This window comes from Tursiops truncatus, chromosome 14 (genome assembly GCF_011762595.2).
Source record: "Tursiops truncatus isolate mTurTru1 chromosome 14, mTurTru1.mat.Y, whole genome shotgun sequence".
NCBI lineage: Eukaryota > Metazoa > Chordata > Mammalia > Artiodactyla > Delphinidae > Tursiops > Tursiops truncatus.
Genome location: NC_047047.1, coordinates 55,502,847 through 55,523,959, shown reverse-complemented (window position 1 = coordinate 55,523,959; position 21,113 = coordinate 55,502,847). Strand labels below are relative to the sequence as shown.

The window sequence follows — 21,113 nt, the reverse complement described above, 5'->3', positions numbered from 1 at the left end:
GGGATAGGGAGGGTGGGAGGGAGACACAAGAGGGAGGAGATATGGGGATATATGTATATGTATAGCTGATTCACTTTGTTATAAAGCAGAAACTAACACACCATTGTAAAGCAATTATACTACAATAAAGATGTTAAAAAAAACTGTTAAAAAATTTAATAATCATACAAAAAATTAAAATCAACAAAACCAAAAAATTCTATTTCCTAGACAAGGGACCTTGGACATGCAGTAATGTTTCAAATCAAATGAGGTAATATGTGTGAAAGTACTTTGACTGAAAATGTGAGTTATTATTATATTATGATTTGCCATTACCTGGACCTATGAAACACTGTCTGTAGAGGTATAGAGCCAGCTCAAACTCTTTCAATGCTAATTAAATATCCACAACCAACTGAAATCTTCTATACACAGAAACAGTCAAATCAAATAAGCTCTCCTCATATATTCTATTTTTCTCCCAGTGTAGGGAAAACCCCAAATATTAGATGAATGAACTAATGAGTATATCACTGATGAGGCTTGAAATACAGTGATAATGACAACTCCACTTGATTTTTCCTATACTCCTTCCAAATATAAATTCCATATATATTTGCATGATCTATGAAAGAAAAAACCAGAGGCAGGATTACTATTTTCTTTTCACTTACACTCACGTTTATTTTAAATTTTTCTGACATGTTTCACAAATAATAATAAAATATGCAATTCTGTGTATTATAAATTCCATGTAACCAAACGATTCTCACAGAATGCTTTCATTGAATTTTGCTGAACTCTTGTATCAGTAGCCAATTCATGGTTGCAGTTGGGACCCAGGATTACTATTATTTTTCACCTCTAGGGGGGAATTACTTTAAGATGACTGGAGGGATAGATCAGTGGTTCTCAACTGGGAGCAATTTATAATGTTAGCTCCAGGAGGCAGGAGGGGTGTACTATGGGCATCTGGGGGGTGGAAGCCACAGATGCAGCTAAATATCCTATAATGCAGAGGGCAGTTCTTCAACAAAGAATTATCCAGCCCAAACTGTCAATAGTGCCAAAGTTAAGAAACCCCATGTTATACTTAGAAGGACTGTATTTCCTTGCAAGCCTCCCAAAAGGCTTAATGCTTATATGACTGAAATGTCTTCATATCAGTCTCTGTTTGTTCACTGCAATTTTGATCCTGAAAGAACACGCATGTAAATAAAAGAAAAAATAAGTAAGTCAATGCATTATCAACTGTCACAAAAAATGGAACCTTAATTCTAAGGCCCACAAACCTTAGCAAGGCAGATTGTTGAGTGATTATTGAAAAATTAAGTTAATCCTGCCACCCGGAGTTAACCATTTACTTCATGCATGCATGAATAAACTATTAAGCCCAAATGTGCTATATATTATACTGGGTCCTATGGGGTATATGTTCCTTACACGGTTAGGATACTAACCTTCCATCCAAAAATGCACTGTTAGTAAGGGAGAGAAAACATTAAACTTTTTTTTTTTTTTAAATCTCGGTATCTAGCACCATCATGGTGCCTGACTCATAGTAATTCCTCAACAAATGCTGATTAAACAAAAGAATTCATAAATTGCAAGTCATCTCCCTTTTTTCACTCATTCAGCGAATCTTTATTAAGCACCTTCTCTGTGTCAGGTACCCTTTTAGGTGCTAGGGACACTTTGATGAACAAAACACAGAAGATTCCTGCTCTCACAGACCTTCATTCTAGTGTGGTGGTTTTCAAACTTACTGACCGTGACCTACGATAAGAAATTCATGGATCTTTGTGACCCAGACACACACATATTTAAATGACTGAAACAAACGTTTCACAAACCAGTGTTTACTATATTTTCTATTCGCTTTCATTTTTGTGCATGCTATATTATATTAATTTCACAACATATGATTAAGTCATACCTTTGGTTTGAACATTTATTTGTATATATGTATGGGAGAATAAAATTTTTAAATGTTAATAAAATTTTAATAAAATTTTTAAATAGCACTGGGCAGACAGTAACTTAAGGTACTATGATAGACAGTGACAGCAGGGGATCACTTCTTAGATATAACTGTCATCAAGGTTTTCTGAGGAGAGAACCAACATCTGAACGATAATAATACCTTAACATCTACGTGGTGAATATGATGCACCATTCTGACTGCTTTATGTGTAATTACCCATGTAAACCCCACGACAACCCTCTAAGGGAAGCGCTGTTATTATCCCTATTTACAGTTGTGGGAACTGAGACACAGCAAAGTTACGAATTTGTGCCCCAAGTCACAGATATGTTAATAGATAAAATTGAGATTTAGAGGCATGTTCATGGCAGACTTCATGTTCTTATATCCAATACTGCCTCTGATTGGAGAGAAACCAGCCACATAAAGCTGTTGGGAAGACTTTTCCTTGGAGCAAGTGCAAAGGCATGAGACAAAAATAAGCATGCCTTACTATGCCAACAGCCATGCTTCTTTGAAAGATTCTTACCCTTCCATCCCTAAATAACCTTCCAGTCTTGCTGTGACAAGCATGTGACAGGCCTAGGCAAGCATTCTTCTATGATCAAACTCCAGGTCTCTATTAGGTCTTAGCCTAGATAAACTATTGACTCTTGTAATAGAATACAATCCTCTTTTTCTCCAAGGATTTTCTAAGAACTCACCTTCCCCAGGAACAGCAAAGAGCTAGGAACGGTGTCCATTTGAAAGCTCCTCTGCCAGGCCCCAAAGCCCCATGACAAGGAACTTTATGTGTAGAGATGGCCCTATTTATCTTTAGCCTGGGCCAAGATGACAGGCCCGAGTCTGGTCCTAGCATTTTCCTAAAAAAGCCTAAATCATCCCTCTCTGATGCAGGTTACAGAATTAACAGAAGTGGCTTGCTTTGATTATATGGCAGTAGCTGCTGCAATCATAAAAGTAGTAAACAAAAGATAAGAGGTAGGAGCAAGGTAGGAAGGGAATGATGGATTTGGGATTGATTCTCTAATGACCATGTCAAAGGAGACTGGAGGATGAATGGCCAGGTTACTCCGCATATTGAAGGCTGCTATTTATTGGTAGTTTAATAGTTCAGGGTGTTCAATAATGAATTCTATGGCTTAGGAACTTCAAGAAAACACACATCAAATTTTCAAGGTATTTTCCTTAGGATATTATTTTCCCCTTCTAGGATATTTTATCAGTTAGGATTCGGTTTTAGGAAAAGGGAAATATCTCTAGCTATTCTAAGAGTAAAGAGCTTCAGTACAGAGAACTCAGTGTGCTTATGCTCCAGAGTTGACACCCAGAACACCCCCAGAACTGGCCCAACAGGGAAACAGCTATCTGTGATTGCCAGAGAAGTGCAGAGGTTTTGCGTCATTGCACCAACTGCTGTTTCCAGCATCACACCGCCGAGGTCACGACCTGGATGTCCAGATGCTGCTGCCGGAACTGCTGACTTCAATGCCATGCCCCTTATGCTAGAGCAATGCCAGCAAAATGGATCCCTGCCTACCATTGCCTCTCCCTGCATTTAATTCAGTTCTGATTTCACAATTCCATGTGTGCATCTCATTGGTAGAACCTAAATTACATCCAAAATCTGGGCCACAGTGACATCTGAGAAATGATGGTTTTAGCTCTCCAACATGTGTACTATGGAAGGGAATACTACAAAGAGTTGGAATAGATGTGGAATGATCCAGGCTATCATATTTTCCACAGGTTTGTTCATCTGCTCTTCAAGAAGAAGAGTGTTTTTTAACTGGTCATCTTTTTTTTTTTTTTTATCAGCATGATCAGTAGATGTAATAACGCTTTGCTCTACTAACAAATTTATCTAAGAAATAATGTCTGCCCAAATCAGATACAGGTATCTCCCATGGAATGCATGTATTCCTCAAAACACCTATGTCAGTATATTTCTGTGAATTAAATACTACATTCTCATCGATTTATAGCCTTTTTTAAGATGACACTTTTTAATTGATATTCAAGTTTTAGTGGCCCTTATTTAAATTTTTGATTACCATCTTCAAGCAATTAGTGATTTGTTAGTAAACAATTTAAAAGACTAGGTTGGGGTTGGGGTGGGTAAAAGGAAAACAGAAAATTGTAAAATAGCATACTACATACATTCTTTGAAATGTTTTCCACTTTTTTAAACCTAAGACACCCTGAAATTCACTCCAGATAGGAATCTTCCATATTCTTTTGTAAAGCTGTCGAATACTCCATGTTGCAAATGGTGTATTTGTCTTAGACAAATTTAGATATTCTTTGTAAACCAATCTGAAAATACTTTCCTTTTAACTGGTGAGGTTTATCCCAGTTAGAATTAATGATATAACTAAAATATTTAGTCTCTACCCCGTATTATTTTGTATTGTATTTAATGTACTTCTGCTAATATATTTTTAGGTATTCTATTCCCTTTGTCTTAAGCATTTATTTTTTGTATTTAGAAAATGTGATATTGTTGTTTTAATGGTGATATTTATACTAATACCTTTTGTCATGTTCCTAAGCCTGATTTCCCTTACTTAACCTTCGACTATAGCTTTAATTCTTCCTATTACCTATATGGTAATTAATGAGCTTATTCTACTTTCCCCTTCCTGTCTCACTTATTGTCACCCTTTTTTTTTAGTTGTGTTATTTCTATTTTATGAGAACATATAACATTCACATACTGCCCCCCTGCCTGCTTTGGTCTTAGATCTACAATTAAACATATTAAATACTCAACACCATGCCTTTGAGCTATCCCCAATCATCTCTTGATTTAATGAAGCTTATCCTCTAGGAGGTTCCACAAGAAGGTTTCTAAGTTCGGTATTTCTTGAATTCTTCATGCTTAGAATTGTTTTTCTACAGCCTTCATACTTGAAGAATAACTTCAATGGACATCAAACCCTTAGTTTATGTTTTCTTTCCTTGAGTTTTGTGACAATGCTGTTTCACTGTTGCTTTATGCTGTGTTCCTGTCAAAATTCCAAAACTAGCCTGATTTCCTGTTTTGTAAATGACTTGGTCTTTTTGCCTATCTCAAGATTTTCCTTAAGTCTAAAAGTTTTACTAGGATATGTCTCAGAGGTAACATTTACGGTCAGTTTTCCAGGTACACAGTAGGCCCTTCCAACATGTATATGTAAGTATATTTTTAAATTTCCACAATTGTTTTTATTGGATTAGTTTTAAATATTACTTCTATCACTTTCTTTGTACTTCCTTGGAGAGCACGATCACTTGTATGTTGGACTCTCTTTGCCTATCTTCTATATCTAATCCTTTCTCATCCATTTATTTTTTAAATTTGGTTTTCCTACTCTTGGCTATTTCCATGCCTCCCCTTCACGTTTTTCAGTCCATCTACCTATTCTCCCTTGAGTAAGCTGTAATTTCATCTTCGTCTCTGAAATTATAAAAAAAAATTTTCTCACCTGTTTCTCCTGAGTTTATTTGATCAACATGTGTCTCACATCTTCCACTTTTTTCTTTTCTGTTCTTTTTATGCTGTTGTTCTTCTCCATTCTAGGTTTTTGGATTTCTGATTCAAAGTGTTCTTTCATGTGTGAAAATACTTGTTTAATGATATTTAATGAATGCTGAAATGTATTTCAGTTGCCCCCTGCTTCATAGTTGTTTTCTAGTGGTGTGGGAGATGAGAAATGTTTTTACCGTGTGAAAAACTTTGATTTTTCACTTCTAATTTCCCTTTTAAAGTAGCTTTGTGTGGGTGTTACCTGACATTTTCTGTTCAATTTTAAATGTTTTGAATTTTCCTGAATCATAAATAACAGGTGTTTCTCCATGGGAAGAGACTGAGGTGAAGGTTTTAGGTGGATTAATGGTTCTTAGTTGGTACAGAAAAGCTGAGCTTCTTTAATAGATGTACCTTTGGGGATGTCTGATATTTCTTGGGACTTAATCATACTCTTTCATGTAAGGCACTTAATTTTTATATCTTGCTTGTTCCCTTAATTCCCTTTACCAATCAGCCTTCAAAGAAAACCTCCTTCGTTCCAAACTGCATCCTGGTACCCCAGAACTGGTGCCTTCTCAAGTTGGTCGCTTCTGGTCTCATAAACTTTCAAGCCTCTTCCATTTCATTCCCCAGTAGCTGGCACTCTCCTACACCAGGGTTCACATTGATTCTCAGTATTTACACTGAGAGTGGGATCCTTTGTTCAGAGGGTGATTTCATCTGTGCTTCACTCCTGCTAATACCCTCTCCCCTCTCCTGTTCCTGTACAGTCTCTACTTGACTCTGTCCTGGATTGGGATAAAGAGTTGACTCTGATGGTTTTGGATATTGATTTTCCCACTTACAAGTTCAAGTAAGTTTGTAGTATTCTCTGTCTCTTAGTTATGCTATAGGTATGAATTAGGGGTGTGCTTTTTTCTTCTTTTTGTTAATCTTAATATTTTCAGAAGATACAGGAGGAAGTTCAGATTTAGGTAGTTACCATAATCCTATGGGAACCTCGAATTCCCATTTGATATTTTTAAAGCTATTTAAATGGCATCATTCTCTAAATATGTAGTCCTAATATGCAGAAAATTCCATGTGTTTTTGTCCACTAATTGGTATTCAGGAAACTTGGTAAACTGTTATTGTAATAATTAATATATAGATTTTAGGAAGATTTTTTTAATACACACAATCACATCATCTGTGAATAATGACAACTTTGTATCTTCCTTTCCTTTCCAATCCTTTTATCTTTTGTATCTTTTCTTCTTGCTGCCTAAGGCTTTCAATAAACTGCTGAAGAGAACTTTTGATCAATGGCCTCTTTTCTTACACCTAGCAATGAAGAGAAAACTCTCAAAGTGTCACTGTTAAGTAGGATGTCTGTCCTTCATGTTTTTATCTAGGGTATTTTTAGTGTAATAGGATAGTGTGTAATTCTTAGTGAAATATATCCTCTTTTCCCAGAGATAATCATTAAAGCTCACAGCTAAGGATGAAAGAGTCCAAGTACCACCAGCTGTTGGGGCTATCCACCTCCTGCAGGGCTCACTGAGCACAACTCTAACTATTGAAAGTGAGCAATATCAAGTCATGTGGTATAAATATAAAACAACTTTATTTTTGCCAATAATTGTAACCAACATACTGTCTTGAGCTCCCCTTTTCTCTGGGCAATGAATTTCATTACGACATATTAATCTCTTCTTCAAAAACTTTAACATGCACTAGTTGCAGTTCCACTTTCATTTTTAAGACTCTATTCTGCTCATTAAAATACTTAATCTCACAATTGGAGAAAATTCTTTAAACACACAATAGGTGAGAATGTTCTTGCACCAACACTATTCCTAGTCTTTGGTTCCCGACCCCTTCATTTGGGTTATCGTTGATACTACTGGAGAAAGAAGGGAGAAGGAAAACAAATATTTTGCTATGTGCTGCCAATGGCAAGATTACTCCTCTCTTCTTGTTTTGAGCACCCCCAAGTGCTTGCATCAAGCAGCATTCTTCTGGCACATAAGCATCCACTCCTTACTGTAGCAGTCCCCAGAAAACTGGCAACCCCAATCCCACATACCCACCACAGCCCTCAACTCTGGAGCCTAATGGCATAGATCAGTCCATTCCCCCTAACTCTGGGGGCTTAGAACGTGAGGAACCACACCAGCATGCCAACTCTCTGATTCAGCTTTATCAGGACAGATGAGCAAGCTTAGCTGCTTGGCAGAGATCCTGCAGGACACTGGAGGTCATTTTCCCCTCTAGCAGACTTGCCCCAACTCTGTGATTCCTTTCCCTTGCCTTGAGAGACAGCAACCAGTTGGATACCCCTTCTCATCTCCCACAGAAAGGAGAATGAAGGCGATACCTTCTCTACATGAAAAATCACTCTCTGCAAAAAGCATAACCCAGCTCACTTCCAGCCTCTGTCTTACATGACTTCAAAGAGGCGAAGCCAGGTTGAGAGGGCCTACCTCTGATGAAAAGGCACTCCTTAGCCATCCCTGTAGGGAAGTGGACAGCCCAACAGCTGATGGGCCCCCTAAACTTAAAATGTGGAGTAGGGAAACTCTTTTGTTCTCGCTGCGGGCTTTAGTTCTCAATTTCTGCAAAACAGATGCTCTTACTTGGCACCTCCTAACTTTACCATCTTAAGGCAGGTTTTTTTTTTTTTTTTTTTTTTTTTTTTTTTTTTAAGATGTTGGGGGTAGGCGTTTATTAATTTATTTATTTACTTTTGCTGTGTTGCGTCTTCGTTTCTGTGCGAGGGCTTTCTCTAGTTGTGACAAGCGGGGGCCACTCTTCATCGCGGTGCGCGGGCCTCTCACTATCGCGGCCTCTCTTGTTGTGGAGCACAGGCTCCAGACGCACAGGCTCAGCAGTTGTGGCTCACGGGCCTAGTTGCTCTGCTGCATGTGGGATCCTCCCAGACCAGGGCTCGAACCCGTGTCCCCTGCATCGGCAGGCGGACTCTCAACCACTGCGCCACCAGGGAAGCCCCAAGGCAGGTTTTTTTAATCTTTAACTTAATGGACTCTGTCTCTGTCCCAGGCTTACTTCAAACCATGAAAATGATAGATGCCACTGACCTGATTTTTTTTTTTCATATCCACTTGACCATCTGACCAAAATCTGTAGTACAGAAAAACCATGTATCAAATATCTGTTAATGTTGAAACAAGCGAAACAAAAACCAGAGTTGTCACCATGAGGGCACGTTTATAAATAATGGCACCATGCCTGGTTCTCCATACGTAAGATGAAGCAGCTGAGCTGAAGCAGTCACTCAGCTATTTTAGGGCTGGCATACACAATCTGGAGAAAGTGAAAGCTGGTGGACCATCCACTTAAAGCAACCTATAACATTCATATTTATTATGCTGTGACTTCATTCTAATTTATTAATACTTTATCAATGCAACCTAAGAGAGTGACAACAAAATTTATGAGAAGATACATCCCCTGAGGACAGGAACCAATTCTCTTTCTTTCTTCCTCCTTCTTTCCATCTTTTCTACCTTCCTTACTCCCTTTATTATTTATCATTTCTTCCTTTCTTCTTTTGTTTCTCTCTACTATCGTCAGTGTATGGCACAGGCCTACCTAGCCCATCATAAGTCCTCAGTACATGTTTGTCAAATTAAACAAAAATGAAATGTTCTATTTTACTTATTAGAAATAAATATGGTGCAGTAGGCACCACGGACATTGAACTGTCCTCAACCTCCTAATAACTGTCTGGGGGGTTGCACCGAAATCTACAGCAGCCCCTTCCTAAAGTTATGCTGTCTTTGTGCACTGCTAATCTGGCTTCCTGACTGACAGACCGCTTCATTCTGCCACCACAATCTCTTATCAGTTCTATAGGCATATTGGAAGGAAATAAATCTGCCTCACGATACACAATGTCATATTTCTCCCTTTCCTACTTTTTCATCTTTCTTCTCTCACAGCCAAAGAATTGGGCCTCCAAAGTCCTCTCAGCCCCTGCAGTCCTCCAATTCTGTTACTTCCCCAGATGCAATTCCACTTCATAATCACATACCCCGTATCATATCTCTGTCTGGGGTTTACTGCAATCCTCTCTCTCCAATTCCCACACACACATCATGAGTTCCTTACTGCTACCACTGTCGGACCTACAGCACTCCATCTATGGAGTTATTTTGTGGGTTTAGGGCATTGTGGATTTTGAAGGAAGTAGTACCCAAGGCACAAATTGGTCAAGAAGCAGAAAGTCTGTTGTAAAAATAAGATCAATCATGTTTTTGAAAATTCTACATGAAGAATGACTCTCTGGTCCTTGAGGACGAACAAGAAACTGAGATCCAATTCTGCAGGAATTAGGAAAGAAAGTGACAACCAAACAACAAACATACTCAATACCAGAGACAGAGCAAAAGGAGAGGAGGGACTGATTGGGACTGAAACCTAGAAACAAAACAAAATTTGTGAAGAAAATAGGAAGTGATTGAAAACAGAAGATTCTTGACCAACTGGGGTGTAAAATAGGACTGAATGAGAAACAACGGAAGATGAACAAGAGAATGGGGAGCGGGAAGGAGGCTCGGGAACTAAGACACAACACCTCAGTCTCCCAGGTGAGTCATAATGCAATGGCTTCTATCTAATGTCGCTGAGCTCTGCCATCTCATCCTCTCTGACTCGATAACACCCCCAAATCAATTCCCCTCTTCCACCTGGAGACCCTTGGTTGCCATTCTGCCCTGGTCTGACCTTTGTTGTGGCCTTAGAAAACATCTTTGTAATGGCCAACTGGGATAATAGCTGCATTTTGTGGTCATGAAATTGATTCATCTCACTAGTATTTATCAAATATGTGTACTCTGCTGACTGCATCCTGGACCATTCACAGGACCTAAGAAAATCAAAAGCAAAATAAAAAATAAAAATAAAGTTTTATACACATTAAAGCTCAATCTTTAAAAAATTAAAACTGGTGCTTAGAAAAGCTGAAAAGTGTTTGTACTTTGGTATTGATGTTCTGTGTGCCAAGCTTAATTTTTTTCATGGAAATTCACGGTATAATTACAAACAACTGTCACTTGTCATTATAACAAAATAGCTTCCATTGATGGTTAGTTGCCATTGTGTTTCCTTAGTTCTAGCATTTTGAAAAAAGAAAGAGTAAAAAAAAAAAGGAAATGGCTAAAACTCCATAAAAGTAACATTTGGTTTTAAAGTTATAAAATTGTTGAGTCAAGATATTTTTAGTAAAATTAGTTCCATCAGTGTAAACCCAAATTCTGGCACATAAGCAGATGTGTGTGGCTATGCTCCAAATAATTGAAGAAAAAATTATTTCCATACCTGAACAGCCAAGCTACTCATAACTCCCTACTTCTCTTTTCATTTTCATCTTGACCGAGGTTGAGGTTTGCACTTCAACTCTCGTTTATTATCTCATTTTTCTTAAGAACTCCAAACAAGAAGTAAATTATTGCAAAAATATCTAATTTGAAATTTGATGAAATTGACTTGAGGATGTAGGTTTCTTTCTTAATATTAATAGGGTTCTTGAACTTTTTTTTAAGATGCCATGAAAAAACAGAAACCATTCACTGAGTTTACAAATCAGAAGCACAATGCATGATTTTTAACTTCAGAGAGCTTTAATATAGTTGGAAATACCAGACAAGCACATGTGATAAACCAGTTATATTGTTAACAATAAATTGTATGATAGAGTATGTGTACATTTTATATGTTCACAGAAATAAAGATAGTTAAGGTTTGTGGTAATGTTGGAAGCATTCATGTAGATATAGAACTTAAACTGAACCTCAAATGTTGTAGAATTTGTTCTGGGTACGTAGAGCTAGGTATATCTTGTCTTTTACCAGAAAGGAAAAAAATTAGATTCCCTTGATGAGAGAAAGAAATAATATAGAGACGATTTGTGTCATTACTGAACAAAGCTAGGAGCCACAACAGTTGGGATACATTAGGATACTATTTTCTTCCCTCTATTTGATCTTCAGTGACTTAATCACAAAGGTTCTGTGAAACAACCTGCACAACCTCACTCTCCACTAGTTAAGAGAGAACTGGTGAGAAAGAAAGATTACCTATAAAGTTCTTGAAGAAAATGGTCTAATAATGCAGGGATACTGTGCCAGTCAAAACATTTCAGAAACCTCAAAAGATTACAGAGCTCTAATTCCCAAGAAGTTACCTTCATTTCCTCTGCAAATCTTGCCCTTAAATATTCTGTACACCATGTTGTATAGTCATTCCAAAGAAATCTGCCTGATTTGGCCCAATTCTGAAAGAAAGCCCCCATCACTTCAGCTAAGTGGAAAACTGAAGCGATTATGAGGATAATTCAGTTGCGATCGTGAGGTGGTAAGTCACTCCAGGCAAGTCTGGGCAGTGACGGGAAAGAAGCAGGCAGAAGTGTTCACACTCTCCAAAGGAGATAATCAAGCTGGTAGAACGTAATAAATTGCTTTCAGTAAACATTAGGGCCTTATTATCTTTTAATTTCATGCAGAAGGTATTTTTATTCTGTACTTAATCCTGTTATAAGTGCCTACACCAGAGCTCCCAATCAAATCTTTATTCTCACATGCACAGAAGGAAGAGAAAAAGAAAACACAATCTGTCTTAGTTACTAATCAATATAAGAATGGTCTAACGAAGAACAAAACCCTTGGGAAACCTTTCTAGAAACAGCCTCAACACTTCTAAGAATTTCACATTAAGGCAATTCTTTGTAATTCTTCAGAGAAATGTGAACTACCCAAAAGGGTGAACGTGGGAGAGATAGAGACAGACAAAGTTTAGGATAAAAGACGTTAAGGAAAGAAAAAGAGAGACTTTCTGTGTGATTGAAAACATTCTCTAACCCCTGCAAACGTACATATTACCTTCCCTTCTATCCTAGAGGAGGTAGGCTGTCCCCCTCACCTGTGCCCTCACCTCATCCTACTCACCTCCTCAGGGCAGCATCCCATCAAATTCCTCCTCTCTCTCCCTTTTACTGGCCCTTTCCAATCAACATACAAATGGTGGCAAACAACTCTAAGCATTCATTTGCTTAATAAACTTGTTTATTGAAATAGGATACACACAGGGAAAAGAGCAAACATCGTAAGAGAAGAATTTTCAGAGTAAATGCACCTCTGTAAACTCCATCCATATCAACAAGTAGAATGTTACCAGCACCCTAGAAACCTCTATTGTTCCCCCACCAGGGAATTCCCTCTCTCAAAGATAGCCACGATCCTGACCTCTGACACCATTGGTTAATTCTGCCTATTTGACAGTTTTCTCTAAATTGAATTAATCCATATATTCTCTTGTGTCTGGCTTCTTGGACCAATATTATGTTTGTGAAACCTATCCATGTTATGTCATGCATGTAGCTTTGCCCATTCATTCTCATTGCTGTATAGTATCCTACTGTAGGAATAATCTACAAATTCATCCACGGGTGATAGATTTAATTTGTTTCCAGTGTGGACCTTCTATTAAATAGGAATTGTAAAACAGGGCTACCATGAACATTCTTAGCTGAACATAGGTACCCATTTGGGGGGTGTATACCTGGGAGTAGCATTTCTGTATCATAGAGTGTGCATATATTCAGCTTTAGCAGATACTGTCAGTTTCCCAAAGTAAATGGATCTAGTTACTCTCTCAGCAGCAATATAGGAGAGATCCAGTTGTTCCATATCCTCTCCAAAACTTGGTATTTTCAATTTTGTTGGTAGTGGTGGTTATTCCGGCACAGGTGTAAAGATATCTAATTATGGTTTTAATTTACATTTACCTGATGAGTAATGACATTGACCAACTTTTCCCAGGTTAACTGGCCATTCAGATAGGAAGGATCTGTTCAAGTGCTTTGTCCATGTTTCTATTTGGGGTGCCTATTTCCTGTTTCTCTTTATGTATTGTGGATATGTTTCTCCTGATCTCTCTCTGTCCCTTTCATATATATATATGCATATATATACTTACATAATATAAATATATTTTATGTATAAATTCTTATATATTCTTATATAATATATAAATACATTAATACATAATATATGCATACCTAGTATATATTATACCTATATAAAAGATCTATGCTGTAACTTGTCTTTAAATACCCTAAATAGTGTCCTTTGGTAAACAGAAGTGTTCCACTTTCATGGGGTCCAATTTACCACATTTTTCCTTCATGTTTAGTGGTTTTGTGTTCTGTTTAAGACCTCTTTTTTACCTACTGTAATGTCAAGAAAATATTGCTCTGTTTTATTCCAGAAACTTTGGTTTAATTTAAGTGGCTTAAATCTCCCTCTGGCTATAATTCCCACTCCTTTCCTTCACAGTAACTTCACAAAATACTTGTCTATATTTCCCATCTTCTCTTCTTCAGAAATAATCTGACTTCTGACTGCCCCTGCCGATCCTCACGACTCCAGTGAAGGTATTTTCTCCGTGCTTAATCCATATCTCCCTAACTGCCAAAGGGAAATTTTTCCATTCCTGTCTTAGTCACTTGACTGTAGCATTTGATGCTGTTGACTAGGCCCTTCTTTTTAAAGTTTCTCCTTAAAAATTTCAGGATTCCATTTCATCCATATTTTACAACTACCTCAGTTCATTCCTTCTCAGTCTTCTTCATGGGCTCCTTCTCCTCTAATTATGTTTTAAACATAAAACTACAACATGCACGAAATTCTACTGTGTACCAGACACCATGCTAAATCCTGGAAATATGGTGGTGAGCAAAAACATATGGTTCCTGATGTCATGGAGCTTAGTATCTGGTGGCAGACACACACATTAATCAAATAATTACCATGATGAATATTTAATTACAAACTGGGCTCGTGGCTCGGAAGGAAACAAAGGCTTATAGAAATGGCTCAGGAAACTGTGGCCTGTGGGCTAACTATGGCCCACTGACTGTATTTGTAAATAAAGTTATATTGAAATACAGGCATGTCTCTCCATTTACATATTGTTGCTTTCACACCAGAGCAACAGAGTTGAGTAGTTGTGATAGAGAGAGACCACATGGCATGTAAAGCCTAAAATACTTATTATCTGGTCTTTTTCAGAAAAACGTTTACCACTCCTAGTCTATAATAAGACACGTAACCCCGACTGGGCATATGCTGGCCAGGAAAGGCCTTCTTTCCTAGAGCACTGGCTCTCGGGTCTCAGGAATAGCAGGTATTTACTAGGCAAAGAGAGGAGGGTAAAGCTCTAAACAGAGAAATGCCATATGCGAAGGTCCTATATGGAAAGGAACATGGCACATTACAAGGAGATGAGAGAAACATGAGGCTGGAGAGACAGCCGGGGACAAGATCAAGCAGCATCTTGTAATCCACATTAACAATGCTTGAGACTTTTTCTAATGGAATGTCATTAAGTACTTTTTAAGTAGAGCAGGGTAGGGAGGTTTTGGTCATGACTGTTTTTCTCCGTCTCCTGGCTCTGGCTTCTTTGGTGTTGGTTTTGTTCTCACGCTATTCAAGGTAGCCCCCGACAACTCCTAGATCAAGAACTCCTAGATCAACATCCTCCAGATTCAAGTCCAGAAGAAAAGAGAGAATCCTCCTACCACCACCAATAGTTCAAATATGTCCTGTTTCTGCCTGTTTTCAGTCACATTCCCATCAATGAGCCAATGACTGAGGCCAGAGGAATGGAATTAGCCAATTGACTTATGCCTACTTACATGGCCACCGCTAGAGCTGATCACAGGATTAGCCTCAAGCATTTGCAATAAACGTTAGATAGATGTAGCAACCCAAAGGAAATACAGGTACTTTTTCAAGGAGTAAGATGAATAAATGCTGCATGGCAAAACCAAAATATTCTCAACACAAGACACAAATGGGGATAATTTCTCCTCTCCCTGGGTGTGCTTGCTAAGAACATCTCATTCATACCTCTGTTTTCAACTACCACCTTTATAATAATCTATTTGTAAATATCTGTCTGTTTGTAGCCCTAAATGTTTTCCTGGTCTCCAGATCTGTTTATCCTGGTCTCCACTTGGATATGCTACAGGTTTAGTTTAATGAGAAAAAACAATTCATTATCTACCCATCAGACCTACTCCTCCTTCCGTGCTGTCTTGCCCAAATCAGAATCTAAAGAATTATTCTACAATCCGTCCTGAATCTTATCTGTCTAATCAGTCACCAAGTGATGACGTATCTCCCTCACTCGCTATTTAAAATTCTTCAGATGATTCTTGCCACCTCCAGAATAAAATCCAACCATCCTATGAAGACAGTCAAGATGCTTCCCAATGGCCCTGCTACCCCCTGAAAAAACACTCTACTCCTCAGTCTTTCACTCCTCCGTCCTTTTGCCCATACTTTTCCCTCTTTCTAAACTGCCTGTTCTTCTTTCTTCCTTCTTCACGTGCCCAACTCTTGCTGGTTATTCAAGAACAAGCTTAATCCTCATTTTCCTTAGGAAACTTACAGAATCACTGTGAGTTATTCAAGAATAAGTTTAATCCTCACTTTCCTTAGGAAACTCACAGAATCACTGTGAGTACTCTTCCTCTGTGCCCTCATCATACCCACGGCGCCCCCATGTCTCAAAACCTATCACGCTGCCACAGTTTATTCCTCTGTCTCTCAGAGTCTGCAAGCTCTCTGGAGGATAGGAATGTGTCTTATCTTTCTATGACCTAGTAAGTGTTTCGCACATACTAAACACTCAATAAACACTGGTCGGAGAATTCTACTCAGGTCAACTGGGGAAAGAAATGACACTTTTTGAAGAGAATTTCATTGATGGAAATAAAAAATTAAACATGGAAACTATATGGTAGTGACAGGGCAAGTTAATCTAAGTAAACAGTTCTTTAACATTTTTTAAAATCCTTTACTGACCCTCTCTTCACCCCTCACCTCTTTTCTAGTATACGGTGTACATTCCCAGAGATGCAGAGCACAACTTCATGCTAAAGGAGTGTCTACTCTGATTTCCATAAAATGCCTCACTTAGTGCCCTGTACCCCAAAGGCACCCATTATTTACTAATTAGTGATCACAATCTCCAGGCAGACATAGGATGCTAAAACTTATGGTAAGCACGCTCTAACATTTACTGTTGTAGTCATATAAGTAAATAACAGAAAGCAACTTATAGAACCACTCCCAGGTTTAAGAAAATTTCAATGGAGGTGGTTCCTGGAATTCCTTTGGTCTCAGGACTTTTAGGAGCTAATTTCCGCTCATAACACTTTTTTCTTATATTCTTTATTTCTTTCTATTTATGTTTCTTCTACAATTTAAATACAATTTCCTTTAGAATATTATCTTTATTCAAGTATCGTATACCTTTATAAATTTAATTTTTCTAGTATGTACTAGGCATACTTTCCCCTGCAGATACAATGGAGAACAAAATCAACCCAAGCTCTGCTCTTATAGTGCTTACGGTCTAAGGGGAAAACAAAGTCATGACACAAATAATCACACACACACAAACTGAAAAACAGAACACTGTGACATGTTTTGAAAATATTACCGATATCTACAGCAAGCATCTGAGTTAATACAGGATGTAACTGAAGGCTCCCTAAAGAAAAGATGCTGGGACCGGGATCTGAAAATGAAGGCAGTTTGATTAGCTGAAGGGAAATGAGACTGGGAGAAAGCAGGGAACATTTCAAGCAGGAAAATGTCACGTGCAAAGGCTTTGAGACAGGAAGGAGCATGGTATATTCAGAGGACTACATAAAAACAAAATTAATCCTAAATTCCCACTCAGCACAATTTTTCAAAGATGGAAAGCAATAGGATTTAGAAGAGACACTGAATTGAACTGAATCTTGGTTCTTCCTCTCAATTTGTTGGACGACTCTTAAAAACCAGTCTGAATTCGCAGTGAAGATGGCGTCGGGCAGTGGGACAAAAAACTTGGACTTTCGCCGAGAGTGGGCCAAAGATGAATATGAGAAGCTCACTGAGAAGAGGCTCACAGAAGAGAGAGAAAAGAAGGATGGAAAACCAGTGCAGCCAGTCACGTGAGAGCTTCTCCGGCATCGGGACTCCAAGGTGGACCTGGAATCCAAACTTGGGAAGACAATCGTCATTACCAAGACCACCCCACAGTCTGAGATGGGAGGATACTATTGCAATGTCTGTGACTGTGTGGTGAAAGACTCCATCAACTTCCTGGATCACATTAATGGAAAGAAACATCAGCGAAACCTGGGCATGTCTACGCGTGTGGAACGTTCCACTTTGGATCAGGTGACGAAACGTTTTGAAGTCCACAAGAAGAAAACAAAGAGAAGCAGAAGGATTATGATTTTGAGGAAAGGGTGAAGGAACTCAGAGGAGGAAAAGGCCAAAGCCTACAAGAAAGAGAAACAGAAGGAGAAGAAGAAAAGGAGGGCTGAGGAGGACTTGACATTTGAGGAGAATGATGAGGTGGCAGCTGTGATGGGCTTCTCTGGCTTTGGTTCCACCAAGAGTTACTGAGGCTTTCTATGCTTGGCTTTTTGCCAGGCCTAACTTTGTGGTGTGGGCGTCATCTTTTGGGGGGTACTGGGGAAAGGCCTTAAGACTGGCAGTGGGGAGGGCTAGAGGGTGGGTGTTTGTGGGTTCCCTCTACCTTGGGACAGAGCACAGGATGCAAAGAAATGTGGTATGGCATGTTCCTTCAGCCTCAGTATTTCACTGGAGACAGAGGACCTCTGATCATCTGACTTCCCAATAAAGAAAAAACACCTCTTCTGGGAAAAAAAAAAAAAAAGCACAGTCTTTGCGTACCTGCCTTTCCAAACGTGTAAAGTGGATTAAACTAAGTTTTTCACCGTAGTTCTCAGAGTATATTGCAATTCAAAAATTAATGGGAAACTATCCTGGACCAATGTCAAGTATTATTATTGACTATATTTTGTCCGCATGGACTTTAACTGAAAGTAACTTGGCAGAACTTTAGCTTTCCTATAACGTTCCTCATAGCAGCAAATATTCATAAACCAATATTAAAGATCTAGGGGATCTTTTACCTGACAGCCAATGTTTTCCTAATTTTATTTTATTATTTTTTTTTTACTTTTTTAACATTTTTATTGGAGTATAATTTCTTAACAATGGTGTGTTAGTTTCTGCTTTATAACAAAGTGAATCAGTTATACATATACATATATCCCCATATCTCTTCCCTCTAGTGTCTCCCTCCCTCCCACCCTCCCTATCCCACCCTTCTAGCTGGTCACAAAGCACCGGGCTGATCTCCCTGTGCTATGCGACTGCTTCCCACTAGCTACCTAGTTTACATTTGGTGGTGTATATGTGTCCATATATACACTATCTCTCTCTCACATTGTCCCAGCTTACCCTTCCCTCTCCCCGTGTCCTCAAGTCCATTCTCTAGTAGGTCTGCATCTTTATTCCCATCTTGCTCCTAGGTTCTTCATCAGCATTTTTTTTTTTAGATTCCATTTATATGTGTTAGCATACGGTATTTGTTTTTCTCTTTCTGACTTACTTCACTCTGTGTGACAGACTCTAGGTCCATCCACCTCACTACAAATAACTCAAGTTCATTTCTTTTTGTGGCTGAGTAATATTCCATTGTATATATGTACCACATCTTCTTTATCCATTCATCTGTCAACGGACACTTAGGTTGCTTCCATGTCCTGGCTATTGTAAATAGAGCTGCAATGAACACAGTGGTACATGACTCTTTGTGAATTATGGTTTTCTCAGGGTATATGCCCAGTAGTGAGATTGCTGGGTTGTATAGTAGTTCTGTTTTTAGTTTTTTTGGGTTTTGTTGTTGTTGTTTTTTATTTTTGGCTGTGTTGTGTCTTCATTGCTGCACACGGGCTTTTCTCTGGATGTGGCGAGCAGGTGCTACTCTTCATTGTGGTGCGCAGGCTTCTCATTGTGGTGGTTTCTCTTGTTGCAGAGCATGGGCTCTACCCGCACGGGCTTCAGTAGTTGTGGCACTTAGGCTCAGTAGTTGTGGCTCGTGGGCTTAGTTGCTCCGCAGCATGTAGAATCTTCCCAGACCAGGGCTTGAACCCGTGTCTCCTGCATTGGCAGGCGGATTCTTAACCACTGCACCACCAGGGAAGCCCTCTATTTTTAGTTTTGTAAGGAACCTCCATACTGTTCTCCATAGTAGCTGTATCAATTTACATTCCCACCAACAGTGCAAGAGGGTTCCCTTTTCTCCACACCCTCTCCAGCATTTATTGTTTGTAGATTTTTTGATGATGGCCATTCTGACTGGTGTGAGATGATACGCATTGTAGTTCTGATCTGCATTTCTCTAACGATTAATGATGTTGAGCATTCTTTCATGTGTTTGCTGGCAATCTGTATATCCTCTTTGGAAAAAGGTCTATTTAGGTCTTCTGCCCATTTTTGTATTGGGTTGTTTGTTTTTTTGATATTGAGCTGCATGAGCTGCTTGTAAATTTTGGAGATTAATCCTTTGTCAGTTGCCTCATTTGCAAATATTTTCTCCCATTCTGAGGGTTGTCTTTTCATCTTGTTTATGGTTTCCTTTGCTGTGCAAAAGCTTTTAAGTTTCATTAGGTCTTATTTGTTTATTTTTATTTCCATTTCTCTAGGAGATGGGTGAAAAAGGATCTTGCTGTGATTTATGTTATAGAGTGTTCTGCCTATGTTTTCCTCTAAGAGTTTGATAGTGTCTGGCCTTACATTTTGGTCTTTAATACATTTTGAGTTTATTTTTGTGTACGGTGTTAGGGAGTGTTCTAATTTCATTCTTTTACATGTAGCTGTCCAGTTTTCCCAGCACCACTTATTGAAGAGGCTGTCTTTTCTACATTGTATATTCTTGCCTCCTTTATCAAAGATAAGGTGACCATATGTGTGTGGGTTTATCTATGGGCTTTCTATCCTGTTCCATTGATCTATATTTCTGTTTTTGTGCCAGTACCACACTGTCTTGATTACTGTAGCTTTGTAGTACAGGCTGAAGTCTGGGAGCCTGATTCCTCTAGCTCCATTTATCTTTCTCAAGATTGCTTTCGCTATTCGGGGTCTTTTGTGTTTCCATACAAATTGTAAAATTTTTTGTTCTAGTTCTGTGAAAAATGCCAGTGGTAGTTTGATAGGGATTGCACTGAATCTGTAGATTGCTTTGGGTAGTAGAGTCATTTTCACAATGTTGATTCTTTCAATCCAAGAGCATGGTATATCTCTCCATCTATTTTTATCACCTTTAATTTCTTTCATCAGTGTCTTATAATTTTCTGCATACAGGTCTTTTGTCTCCTTAGGTAGGTTTATTTCTATTTTATTCTTTTTGTTGCAATGGTAAATGGGAGTGTTTTCTTAATTCCACTTTCAGATTTTTCATCATTAGTGTATAGGAATGCAAGAGATTTCTGTGCATTAATTTTATATCCTGCCTAATTTTTTTTAAATGGCCAATTGCTAACCATGTGACATGAGTAACATGAGTAACAGAATATAAGCATGAGTCCTGAAAAACTTAATCTGTTTCTTAGTGATGGAAATCGTAATCTGCTGAGAAACAAGGCTGAATAGTGGATACATACTGAATTGTGATTTGCAGGCTCTGCCATTTAAAGAAACAGAAAATCAATTCACTTAGGTGAAATTTAAAGGTAGAAAATCAGGTTTGGGTGGGGGAAAA

At 38.5% G+C, this 21,113-nt stretch overlaps 1 pseudogene; it reads left to right on the top strand.

The window, feature by feature from the left end:
- Positions 1-17,353: 17,353 nt before the first annotated feature.
- On the top strand, positions 17,354-17,947 carry LOC117307906 (zinc finger matrin-type protein 2 pseudogene; annotated as a pseudogene).
- The last annotated feature ends 3,166 nt before the right edge of the window (positions 17,948-21,113 follow it).